This window comes from Amblyraja radiata, chromosome 3 (genome assembly GCF_010909765.2).
Source record: "Amblyraja radiata isolate CabotCenter1 chromosome 3, sAmbRad1.1.pri, whole genome shotgun sequence".
NCBI classification, from domain to species: Eukaryota; Metazoa; Chordata; class Chondrichthyes; order Rajiformes; family Rajidae; genus Amblyraja; species Amblyraja radiata.
The window spans coordinates 3,990,525-4,004,257 of record NC_045958.1 but is presented as its reverse complement, the minus strand read 5'-3'; positions in this window follow the sequence as shown (position 1 = coordinate 4,004,257).

Below are 13,733 nucleotides of genomic sequence, written 5' to 3'. Positions count from 1 at the left end.
AAAACAGTGACAGTCCAGATCATCTCTAAATGGCTAAGCTAGTCCTGACAAAGGCTGGAGTGGACTCTAAGGATAAATTAAATCTTACTCCATCAGGGCTGCAGCTACATTGGCAGCTATGAAGCTGGACGTACCAATGGACAAAACCCTCAAGACAGTAGAATGGTCAACGGAGGAAACTATCCAACGACTTTATAACAAACCAGTTATTGAACCTGGAAGAATTGCAGAAACAATTTTAAGTTCTGCATATAATTCACCGCATAAATAGGGGCAATAATTGGAATTAATATTTTACAGTTGGGTTTCAATATCGTATTATGTTTAATGATGTTAACATCATTCTCCCCACAACCAAGGCAGTTGTGAAGCATGGACTCGTTCCACGGCATGAGGTCACAGAGCTTTGAAGTCTTCACGTAGTCACTCACGTGACTCCGAAGTAAAATAGTAAGATTAAACGAGAACTTACCAGTTTGAAGTTTGATCTGTATTTTATGAGGAGGAACGTTGAGGGAATACGTGCCCTCCGCTCCCACCCTCGATTAGTCATATCTTAAACTGGTATCTCTTTGATAATCTTACTATATTAGGTCATTATAGTGTTTCTGTGACCTCACACCGCTGCTTTGAAGGATGACATGCATGTGTCGTAAGCGGGGTTCTTCACGTATTCCCTCAACGTTCCTCCTCATAAAATACAGATCAAACTTCAAACTGGTAAGTTCTCATTTAATCTTACTATTCTGAGGTTATGACTTCTTGTCCTAGGCTCTCCCACTAATGGAAACATCCTCTCCACATCCACTCTATCCAAGCCTTTCACTATTCTGTACGTTTCAATGAGGTCCCCCCTCATTCTTCTAAACTCCAGCGAGTACAGGCCCAGTGCTGACAAACACTGAAACAAAATACAGAGAGAGGCTACTAACATTAATCTGCTGGGAAAATCCAATGACACAGTTAAGTTTGCCACAAGCCGAAAAATTTACATAAGGGAGTTAGCTGTTCTTCCCAGAAAAATAGCGTGGATTTATTCACTGAAGACAGACACAAAATGCTGGAGTAACTCAGTGGGACAGGCAGCATCTCTGGAGAGAAGGAATGGGTGATGTTTTGGGTCGAGGCCTTTCTTCAGACTGGTTGTCAGGGGAGAGGGAGTCTGTAGATATGGAAGGGTAAGGTGTGAAAATGACAGATCAAAGCAGACGACGATAAGGAAATGTAGAATGGTTAATTGTTAGCTGAGGGGAAGGTGACAAGGGGGCCTACAATCAGCAAAATGAATCAGAAGGAGACTGAGACTAGTCGGAGAACTAGGTGGGGGAGGGACGGAGAGAGAGGGTAGGCAAGGGTTACTTGAAGTTAGAGAAATCATAAATCATACCGTTGTATGCTGTCCAAGCAAAATATTGGTCTTTTAGAAATTTCTGAGGGAGGCATCATGGATTAAAGTGAGGTTATCAGAAGACAGAGGAATTGTAAAGCTTTTTGAAGGAAAGCTTCCAGGTTTTAATCCTAAATAGTTTCTTCCCAGCTGTTATCAGGGAACTGAATTATCATAGAAACATAGAAACATAGAAAATAGGTGCAGGAGTAGGCCATTCGGCCCTTCGAGCCTGCACCACCATTCAATATGATCATTGGCTGATCATCCAACTCAGTACCCTGTACCTGCCTTCTCTCCATACCCCCTGATCCCTTTAGCCACAAGGGCCACATCTAACTCCCTCTTAAATATAGCCAATGAACTGGCCTCAACTACCTTCTGTGGCAGAGATTTCCAGAGATTCACCACTCTCTGTGTGAAAAATGTTTTTCTCATCTCGGTCCTAAAGGATTTCCCCTCTATCCTTAAGCTGTGACCCCTTGTCCTGGACTTCCCCAACATCGGGAACAATCTTCCTGCATTTAGCCTGTCCAACCCCTTAAGAATTTTGTAGGTTTCTACAAGATCCCCCCTCAATCTCCTAAATTCTAGCGAGTACAAGCCGAGTCTATCCAGTCTTTCTTCATATGAAAGTCCTGACATCCCAGGAATCAGTCTGGTGAACCTTCTCTGCACTCCCTCTATGGCAATAATGATCCTAGCACAACTAGAGAGCAGTCCTGAACTACTAATGGCAGACATTATAAAATCAATCTCAAAGGCAAACAATAGGAAGGAGAGGATCTATGGTTGCGCTAAATCCAGATGACGGGACATGGGATGATGGGACGAATAGTCAATGCATGGTTGGGGTTTGTGAAATGGAAAACACAAACTGTTGCAACTATCAATAGACAGCACTGTTAATGATATTGATGTTAACATTGTAATCACTGGGTCATAAAGTGGATTGAAGTGGAGATGAATCCAATCATTGAACGTATGGAATCATGGTGAGAATGAAAACAAAATACATTTGGTCAATGCATTTAAAGAAACTGCACATTAGATGAAGTAATTCGGATTTTGACTATATAAAATAGAACCATTGTGGGGGGATGTTTTTTAGTGTTTATTGTTCAATTCTTTAATGTGTCTTATCTTTATCTGTGTGCTGCATGGCAAGACAAATTTCACTCCTCCAATTGGTGTACGTGACAATAAATGTCCTTTGTCCTTTGAATAATGGTTACGTTAAAATTTAAAGGTGACTCATTTGGAATAAAATGTAAGATTGTATATAAAATTAAAAAGAAACATTAAAATATCTAGCACGTCATTGTTCCTATCCCAAGAAAGGAACAAGGTGAAAGGGGAAGATTATTGATCTTTCATCAGAAGATTTCTTAATAATCAATTGTTAGTGTCCATGGCCTGATTGGGGATGAAAAATATAAGACATAGAATGAGACAGATTAATGCTTTAATGAAAACTTATAGATGGGTTTATTTAGATATGGTTTGAGGATTAATAAAGTGGCAGAGCCATAAAATCACATTATGGGCCCTCTCAAAGTCATGGAGGTGTGAGTAGGCATGTATCTTATAAATGGTTCAGCTCTGTATTCATTGCACCCAATTCAGTTTTAATATGCAGACAACATGGGCATTCATTTAGTCATGGGCCCTATCACATTGGCTGGAACAGGGAAGAAAAAACATAGAAAAAGTTATTTGTTTCTCTTAAAATTTCGACAGTCACATCAAATCAGTAACAAAATCGGCCTACTATCACCTCAAAAACGTAGCAAGATTAAGAGGACTCATGTCAGCTCAAGACTTAGAAAAACTTGTACATGCCTTTATTAATAGTAGGCTAGATTATTGTAACGGTCTCCTTGCAGGTCTTCCAAAAAAAACTGTCAGGCAGCTACAGCTTGTTCAGAACGCTGTTGCTAGAGTTCTAACAAAGACCAAAAAATTTGCGCATATTACACCAATTCTTAAATCCTTACATTGGCTCCCTGTATGTCAGAGAATTGATTTTAAAATCCTGCTGCTCACCTATAAATCACTACATGGTTTAGGGCCAAAGTATATCACTGACATGCTTCCACTATATGAGCCTTCTAGACCGCTAAGACCTTCTGAAACCAATCTGCTAGTGATTCCCAGAGTAAATACAAAACATGGGAAAGCAGGATTTAGTTACTATGCAACAAATAGCTGGAATAAACTTCCTGAAGATTTAAGACTTGCCTCAACTTTGACCACTTTTAAAACAAGACTGAAAACTTTTATGTTTACTTTAGCTTTCAGCTAAATCTTAACTATATTGCACTTTTAACTTTTGCACTTTTTATAATGCATTTTTAATTTTGCTTTTCTTTTCTTTAAGTTCTTCTATTTTATTTCATTTTATTATTTCATTTATTGTATGACATGTTTTTATGTGAAGCACTTTGAGTCTGCCTTGTGTATGAAATGTGCTATATAAATAAAGTTGCCTTGCCTTGCCTTGCCTTAACACCCCCCCCCCCCCCCCCCCTTTCTGCATTGCATCAACTCACTCAGTTGTGTTGGAGGCCATTTCTCCAGACCCTGTCATCTCTAGTTTGGAAGGAAGCAAGTGTAGTCGAGGGCAACACCTAAACAGGGAAAAGCAAAGCGCTCAGTTTCATTTCACAATCCTTGAATAAGCCCCTTGAATAAGGTTGAGAAGGATGTTCCTCCCAGAGGCCATTCGGGCTGTAAACTCCTATCTCACCAGGGACTAACTTTACTGAAACATACTACAGGTGCACAACCTTTTATCCGAAGATCCAAATAACGAAAACCTCCGAATAGCGGCCATTTTTTCGGTCCTTGAAGAAAGGTCCTTGAAAACGTTCACCGAGGGCGGCCCGCAGAGGTGACAGCGGAACCTCCGGTCGGTCCTCGAAGAAAGGGGAACTAAATCCCCATTCATAAAAGAGAAGGTGAGGGTATATTGTGCGGGAGGGTTAATAATTGACAATATGCTGCTGCCTGCCCGCTGAGTTAAAAAGTTCCCACGGTAGACTCACGAAACACAGTGTTTCGTGAGTCTTGCGTGGGAACTTTTTAACTCAGCGGGCAGGCAGCAGCAGATTGTCGCTCGCTTCAGTTTCACCCCACCTACACCCCTCTGCTTCCCGGCCATGTGTGTGACCCCTTCCCTCCCCTCTCCAGCTCCCCGCCCATTGCACCGGCGCGGGGGCTTTGCACTGTCTTCACGTCGGTGATTGCAGCAGGTCAGTGCCAGTCACCGGAGACGTCAGGACCAACGGGACACCGACCCCCAGGCCCACTGCAAGCACGGAGATCCCAGAGACCCACAGCCAACAGCAGCCCAGCCCAGCCCCGCTCCAACTACAGAGGGACCTGGGTTGCGGATGACGGGGCGCAGCTTGGGGCGTCGTAGGGGCCCATCGGGGAGCGGGTTCCTGTTGGTCCTGACGTCTCCGGCCACCTGCCATCCTCCGGGAGCTGTACCGCCCTTGCAGGAGAGTGGGGTTGTTTGCAGTTGCAGAGGGAGCGGGCAAGGGCGGTACAGTTCCCAGTCTCAGCTCCAGTCCAGGGGGGTGGCCGGAGACGTCAGGACCAACGGGACACCGACCCCCAGGCCCACTGCGAGCACGGAGATCCCAGAGACCCACAGCCAGCAGCAACTCCAGCCCAGCCCCGCTCCAACTCCAGAGGAACACGTAGGGGCAGAAGCTGATGGTGTACAAGGTACGTCTTGTTCTTGGGGTGGCGGATGAGGGGGCGCAGCTCGGGCTGTGGGCAAACTGCCACTTGTCGCCGTAGCGGCCCATTGGGGAGCGGATTCCTCTGGAGTTGGAGGGGGGGGGGGGGGTTATTGTGCTGTTTGATCGCCCCCTGCTATCCCAGGGACAGGGAGACACAGCGGCTTTTTAGACTGGTGGGCAATCACTTCCAAAGTTCTGCCCACACAGTCAGTACACCTCTCCTACACTGCATTTCATACAAACATTTATTCTGCAAGAAAAAACTACATTGAAGACTCAAACTCGCGACCGAGTTTACTGCCGCGATCAAGGCGCAAACTCGCGACCTTGCGGATATGAGCCGAGCACTCTACCACTGAGCCAGCCATTAAAATCTACGCTAAAAAATTTCCATTCCGAAGACCGACAAATTCTGAATTACGAAAAGTGTCTGGTCCCAAGGCTTTCGGATAAAAGGTTGTGCACCTGTACTGGGTTTTTTTTTAATAGCTGTTTTTTTTCCCTTTTTCCTTCTGCCCCCAATATTTAATATGTAAAAGAATATGTGGTTCTGTTCCATTCTGTTTGTAGTTTGTTTGTTTTTTGCACAAAGTCCGCAAGCATTGCCACTTTTCATTTCACTGCACATCTCGTATGTGTATGTGACGAATAAACTTGACTTGACTCTGCAGACTGACCACACATGTGATGTTAAAATTAGAGCCTTTTATGGCCCTGTCCCACTTCGGTGATTTTCCAGGCGTCTACAGGCGACTGTCAAGTTGCTGGCAGTCGCCTGAAATACCGACAACTGGAACGGCGACTGTCAGAGTGGAACACACACAAACATACACACATCGCAAAGCGCGGGGATGCAAAGCCAAGGTGATACAGACACACACCACGATGAACAGGCAGGTTGGCGATGTAATTAAGACGGCTAAAGCACAGCGTACGGTAAGTCCTTTAAAAGAAGAGGGGCGAGGGGGAGAAGGGGGAGAATGAATGAATGAATACGTTTATTGTCATTGCACAATACTGTGCAACGAAATTCCATTTCATCTCCTCCGGTTAAAAACAATACAAACACGACAACCATTGACACATATGTACACTTATTAGTAAAAATAAATAGGTGTTTTAAAAGAATTTAAAAGAATTTAAAAGAATTTGGCGGCATTTCTTAGAATTACATTTTGCTTCCCCAGCATTCTCTGTTGGAATTTAGCTATTTTATCGCACATGGGTAGAAACTATTCTTTAGTCTACCGGTGCGAGCCTTCAGAGTCCTGAATCGCCTCCCAGAGGGTAGCAGAGTAAAAAGGTGGTTGGCAGGGTGGGATGTGTCCTGCTTGATATTTGTGGCCCAGCGCAAGCATCGGGCCCTATATATGTCATCCAAGGAGGGCAGTTGGGCGTTTGTAATGCTCTGCGCAGTTTTTATAATTCCCTGCAACGCCCTCCTCTCAGCCACAGTACAGCTAGCAAACCACACCAGGATTCCATAGGAGAGGATACTCTCCACGGCGCATCGGTAGAAGGACAACAGCAGCGGCTGTGAGATGTTTGCTCTCCGCAGAGACCTCAGGAAATACAGCCGCTGATGTGACTTCTTCACGAGAGTGACGGTGTTCATTTGCCATTTAAGGTCCTGGGAGATGTTTATTCCCAGGAACTTAAAGCCAGTGACTCTCTCCACCATGTCTCCTTGGGGGGGGGGGGGGGGGGAGAAGGGGGGGGGGGGGGAGAAGGAGGAAGGAGTGGAGACAACTTTTAAGAAGTCAGACAAGTTTTAAGAAGCCAGAGATACACGGCTGTGAAGCTCGGCGGACATTTAACATTACCAGTCGGTTATCCTTGGTTCTGAAAACTACCACTTACGGTTTTTTTTCCCCAATGAGCCAATGAAATTCACCAGTCAGCACCGGCTACAACCTACAAGAACTTACGAGAACCTTTGACCTCCTGGCAACCCACTAGGACCTCCTGGTGACCCACCTATGGCACGAGAATTCTCGCTACATAGAAACATAGAAAATAGGTGCAGGAGGAGGCCATTCGGCCCCTCGAGCCAGCACCGCCATTCATTGTGATCATGGCTGATCGTCCCCAATCAATAACCCGTGCCTGCCTTCTCCCCATATCCCTTGACTCCACTAGCCCCTAGAGCTCTATCTAACTCTCTCTTAAATCCATCCAGTGACTTGGCCTCCACTACTCTCCATGGCGGCTTCATTCTAGTCGCCACTAATATTTCAACATGTTGAAACATTTGTGGGGACCATAACGAGGCCGCAACTAGTTCCCAAAATGCGGGAACTCCTCACGACCATGAAGGCGACTCCCCGGCAACCACCCGCGAACATGTGGCGACCATGTGGTGACTGCCTAAGTCTAAAATGGTGCCTAAGTGGGACAGGCACATTAGGTTACTGGGATAAAGTCACTAATTCTTAATTCCCACTTCCCATTCCATGCTTTTCCCTGTACTTCAGACCCTAAGCTAAATGAAGCTGCATGCTGGAAACTGGTTCGTGGGCTGACCAAAGCATTAACAAATCATCTTGAATTGGGAGCAGCTGTCGAACATCTCCATGCCATATTGAATATCATGTTCTGACCCAACAGCCACATTTGTTAAAGACCTAATCAGTTTAGTCATTCTGTCAAACTTGGTGTCCTACACATCCATATATTATGTTTTCTTGCTGAGCCTAACAGCATAATACCTTGCCTGGGGTGTTTTACAAATTTACAACACAATCATAAGCTTCAAGTGACATCATAAACCATGACAGCAAAACTCAAAGGAATATAGAGAAAATCATCTGATCCTTTGAAAGCATATTAAAGGCTTGTAATGTTACATCAAATACCATTTTCATCCTTGTCTGAGATATTCCAGTATGTTTTTCAGTTCATTTTTTTTCTCGGTCATGTTCTACACATTCTCCTTTTCGTCTGACTCGGACCCTTACATTAAAAGTAGTGCACTAGGCTAGAAATGGATAATATTTCAAGTATTAATGCAGAATTTTACAATGAATATATGTTGCTTTCAGTAACAAAACCCAACAGGAATAAGAAGCCAGCTGTGATTATCGAGATAATAAGTTAAAGGCAATTGAGGACCAGAGGACATAGGTTCAGGATAAAGGGGAAAAGATTTAATAGGAATCTGAGGGGTAACTTTTTCACACAAAGGGTGGTGGGTGTATGGAACAAACTGCCAGAGGAGGTAGTTGAGGCTGGGATTATCCCAATATTTAAGAAACAGTTAGACAGGTACATGGATAGGACGTTTGGAGGGATACGGATTGTCCCGATCCGGAAGTTGCAGCTTGCAGCTGCGGCTCGCCTGCAGTCCGTTTGTCTTTCTGTTTTTTGTTTTCTCTTGTCCCGTTTTTACAGTTTATTTCGGTTTATTTAGTTGTGTATGTGTGGGGGGGGGGGGGGTATAACATGTTTTTTGACTCTTCCTTCGGGGGGATGCAACCTTTCCTGCCGTATCCCCCGTCTCCGTGTCCGTCTGCGCTGAGGCCTATCGCGGAGCTGGCGGCCTCCAACTGCGACCGACCTCGAAGCTGTGGAGGCAGAGCCAGGACTTACCAATGCGAGCCTGGCCGACTTCGGGGCTGTGGTTGCGGTGCGACCCAACTTCCGACCCGACTTTGGAGCCTCGGAGGCTCGGCCGCGGGCCAGTGGACGACATCATCGGGAGCTCGAGTTCTGTTTTCCGGAGCTCCTGCAACTACAGCTGCGTCCGCTAGACCGGAGGGCGGCAGCTTCGGCAGCTTCGACCGCCCCGGGCCGCGGAGTTTGAACCGGCCCGTTTGCGGAGCTTGGATTCAGCCTGCGGGACTTACCTACCATCACCCGGCGGGGTCATAACATCGGAGGCTTGGATTGCCTCAGCGCAGAGGGAGAGCAAGGAGGGAAGAGACAATGACATTGGGACTTTAAACTGTTGAGTGTTTGTTATTTATTCTATGTTATGACTGCAGGCTAAACCATTTCGTTGCACTGAAAAGTGCAATGACAATAAATTGAATCAAATCAAATCAAATCAAATACGGACCTAATGCAGGCAGGTGAACTTGTGTAACTGGGACATGTTGACAAGTTGTGCCGAAGGGCCTGTTTCCACACTGTAACACTATGATTCTATTAAACCAAAGGGTGACATGGTGACACAGTAATTAGTGCTGCCTCCTCTCAGCTCCAAAGTTGTTGTTTGATCCTGAATTCAGTGTTGTCTGTGTGTGGAGTCTTTAAACTCTGCCGATGTCTGTGCGGGTTTCCTTCGGGTGCCATGGTTTCCCCAACATTCCAAAGAGGCGCTTATAAATGAATTGTCTCCAATAAATTACTGCTTCGGTTTAAGTTGATGGGTGAATGAGAGAGGAGATGTTGCAGGGTCATAGTTGCAAAAGGAGGAAAGAAATGGTACTCATGGGATTCTTCCCTCTGGAAGCCACCATTGACCCAGATGTCAGAATGGTCACCTTCTATGTCTTTAAAAGTATAGAATAAGACAAAACACAGGGGACACAATCAATTGCAGATACTGGAAACTTGAGCAAAAAATAAATGTTGGAGGAACTCAGTGGATCAAGCAAGGGAATGGACAGACAACATTTTGGCTCGGGATAATGAAAGGCCACTCTCCGTTGGATTGCAACCTTGTTGTGGTCGGGGAGCTTGTGTGTCTCAGTCACCCCTAGAGCTAGGCCAGCGGGAGATTCATCTCCTGTTAGGGTCTCCCATGCTGGACAGGTCGAAGGTTAGAGGCGAGATGAAGAGTGATCCACTGGTCCTCCAGGTTGGAGGTTGAGCACAGGGCTAACAATCCTGCCTCGTAAAATAAATATGTTAAGGGAACAGCAACTGAAGGAATCAACACTACTGGGCATGATGGACTTCCAGGGCTTTTGACCTGGGGTAGTGTCCAGAAGCTAGCCCAGAACAGACCTTTTCGTTGCTGCCCTACATGCCAAGAGGCATATTAGGCAGTAAGTAAGTCAGTAACAAAAGGCCTAGATAGAGTGAATGTGGAATGGATCTTTTCAGTAATGGGAGAATCCAGAACCAAAGGGCACAGCCTCCGAATAAAAGGACATACGTTTATAATGGAGATGAGGAGGAATTTCTATAGCCAGAGTGCGATGACTTTGTGGAACTCATTGCCACAGATGGCTGTGGAGGCAGAGACATTGTGGATATTTCAAGTGGAGATTGATAGGTTCTTGATTCGGAAGGGCGTCAAAGGTTATGGCGAGAAGGCAGAAGAATGGGATTGGGAGGGAAGAATAGATCAGTCCTGACTGGATGGCTGAGTAGATCTGATGGGCTGAATGGCCTGATTCTCCTCCTATAATAATAATAATAATAAATTTTATTTAATGGGCGCCTTTCAAACATCTCAAGGACACCTTACATAGTATATCGGAATAACATATAATCGGAATAAAAACAAGTAATAAAGACATCACAGAGACACAAATTAAAAACAGGATTCAATCCAAAAACAGAAAATCAAAAACACAGTGTGAAGAGGGAGCAGCGGCAGCCAAAGCGCGCCAGCGTCCACTCTCTCTTCACGGCAGCCATCTTGGACACAGACCTACAAGACTACTCCTATGTCTTATGGTCTTATGGACCTTTCTTCAGACTGATTGGAGTAGGAGGGAGAAAGTTGGAATAGAGAGGTGGAATGGAACAAAACCTGGTAAATGTTAGTTGGTGAGAGGGGGGAGGGGGAGTGTTGGCAGACGGGTGAATTAAGTGACAAGGGATAGAGGTGAAAAGAAGAAAACATTGCGTCAGATAAGGTTAGAAGAGGAGGTGTGAAATGTAAACATAAAACATAGAAACATAGAAAATAGGTGCAGGAGTAGGCCATTCGGCCCTTCGAGCCTGCACCGCCATTCAATATGATCATGGCTGATCATCCAACTCAGTATCCTGTACCTGCCTTCTCTCCATACCCCCTGATCCCTTTAGCCACAAGGGCTGCATCTAACTCCCTCTTAAATATAGCCAATGAACTGGCCTCAACTACCTTCTGTGGCAGAGAGTTCCACAGATTCACCACTCTCTGTGTGAAAAATGTTTTCCTCATCTCGGTCCTAAAAGATTTCACCTTTATCCTTAAACTGTGACTGTAAAGTCGGAGAGAGGGATACGGGTGGGACGTCATGGGGAAGAGGCAAGTGGAGGGGATAAAAGGAAAATATGGGACTCGGAGATGGGAGATGAGTTTGCAGAGAATGGGAAAGGAGCAGAGTGGTAGAAGATGTTGGGATATATGTGTGTACATAAAAAAAGTGCAAAAACATCTCACCAGATTGATTTGTGGGATGTGGGATTTGTTCAATGAGCAGCAATTAAGCATGTTAGGCCTATGTTCTTTTGAGTTCGAAGAATCTCATTGTAACATACCACAGGGTCGACTGAGAGACAGAGGGATGTTGGATCTTCTGATTAGTATATCAAGAACCAGGGCTCACGGCTGGATATTCCAGCCTGCGATGAGAAGAACTTTCTTCACCCACAGTGTCATGAATCTTTAAAATTTTCTACCTAAAATGACTGTAATGGCTCAGTTGCTGAATGTGTTCAAGACAACATGTTGAGCCCCCTCGAGAGTGCTTGAAGCTGCACTCATCCAGTCATGTGAAGACTATTCCATCACATTCCTGATTTGTGCCATGTAGATGTCAGAAAGCTTTTGGTGTGTGAGGTGACGAGTCACTTACCACAGTACACACATCTTTTTTATCTGCCCTTCAATCCACAGTATTTCAGTATTTACATGGCTGGTCCAATTTTGATTCTGATCAATGGTGAGACCCTTCCTCACACCCTAAATATTGATGGGTTGGGGAAGAGGCGGTATGTATCTACAGTATCATGGTAGACACAAAATGCTGGAGTAGCTCAGCGGGCGAGGCAGCAAGTTCCCGTGGTTGGAGCTCCCAAAGTCGATCCTTAACCAAGGGACAGCGAGTTCCATGATGTTATGTCCGCAGGCTCCCGAGGTTGGAACCCCCAAAGATGATCCCCACAATGTTAGGCCGCAGTGCAGACGGAGATACGATACGGAAAAAGTCGCATCTCCATTGACGAAAGAGATACAAAATGTTGAACCACCCTGCACTTCCCTAACCACAAACCCACCTCAGCACCTAACCACTGGGGACGGCCATGGTTGTTCTGTGCATTTTACTTTTTGCACTACCACTACCATTTACATAGAATAATTGTTCATCTATCACACATGTTTCGTTGATGTTAATGCTTTCCATGTGCTTTCTAAAGCCGCAGCAAGTAAGAATTTCATTATTTTGGTTTGTATATGGTGCAAATGAGAATTAAGCACTCTTGAAATCTGGAACAATGTTGTTCCTTCACCGATTAAAGTTCCATGGCAAAGTGACAATGGATTGTTATGTTACTATATAAAGAGTTCCTTTTCATGAATGCAGCACTGAAGCTTTTCAAAAATGCTAATGTCCCTCATGCCCAGATGCAGAAATACATAATGCATTCTGTTTAAGGTGCAGAGCAAGGAACCTAGATCCATTACATTATTGATGATCAGCCATCCTATTAATGTTACAAGAGGAGGCAGCCATCAGTAAATGAACGATACAGGCAACAATCTAATTGGAAAGGACACTGCAACTTGGATCATGAAAGCCTTGGGTTGAATGGATTCATTTGTGATTCTTAAAAGAGGTTTCATAGTCTTTATAAACGATTTCACAATCAATTCAACCTTCTATAGTGTTTAAGAAGGAACTGCAGATGCTGGTAAATCGAAGGTACACAAAAAAGCTGGAGAAACTCAGCGGGTGCAGCAGCATCTATGGAGCGAAGGAAATAGGCAACGTTTCGTGCCGAAACGTTGCCTATTTCCTTCGCTCCATAGATGCTGCTGCACCCGCTGAGTTTCTCCAGCATTTTTGTGTACCTTCAACCTTCCATAGTGTTCAATTCAACTTCAAATCATTAAAGATGCCATTTTATGTGATGCATCATAGCTGCAATAAAACATTTACAAGACATTTGCCCAGGTACATGGATAGGAAAGGTTAAGAAGGATATTGATCAAGCGCAGGATAAATGGGACGAGGTTTGATGGGCATCTTTGACGGCCTCGATGAGTTGGACTGAAAGGGCTTAGATCATTGATATGTGTTGAACTTTACAAATATCGCCTCATGAAATATACTGATCGATAAAAGGTTGTATTGCTCACTGAATGTGTTATTTAAAAAAAAAGTGTATTGACTAAGAATTGTAGAAATTACAAGCAATTCAAAACTAAAAAGGATACCCATAGCACTATTGTGCACCTCCAACACTGTTGAGACTTGTACGCTGAGCTCTAATATGGATTCAGCTACTGGAGAATAGTGAATCATGGCCGGGTATCATGGATGTTGATGAATACGTGTAACATAGAACACTGAGAAAAAAGCTGCTTGAATTATTTTAACATTCGTCATTTTATTACAATTCTGTATTTGCTGTAATAATAATAATAATAATAATAATAATAATACATTTCACTTATGGGCGCCTTTCAAGAGTCTCAAGGACACCTTACA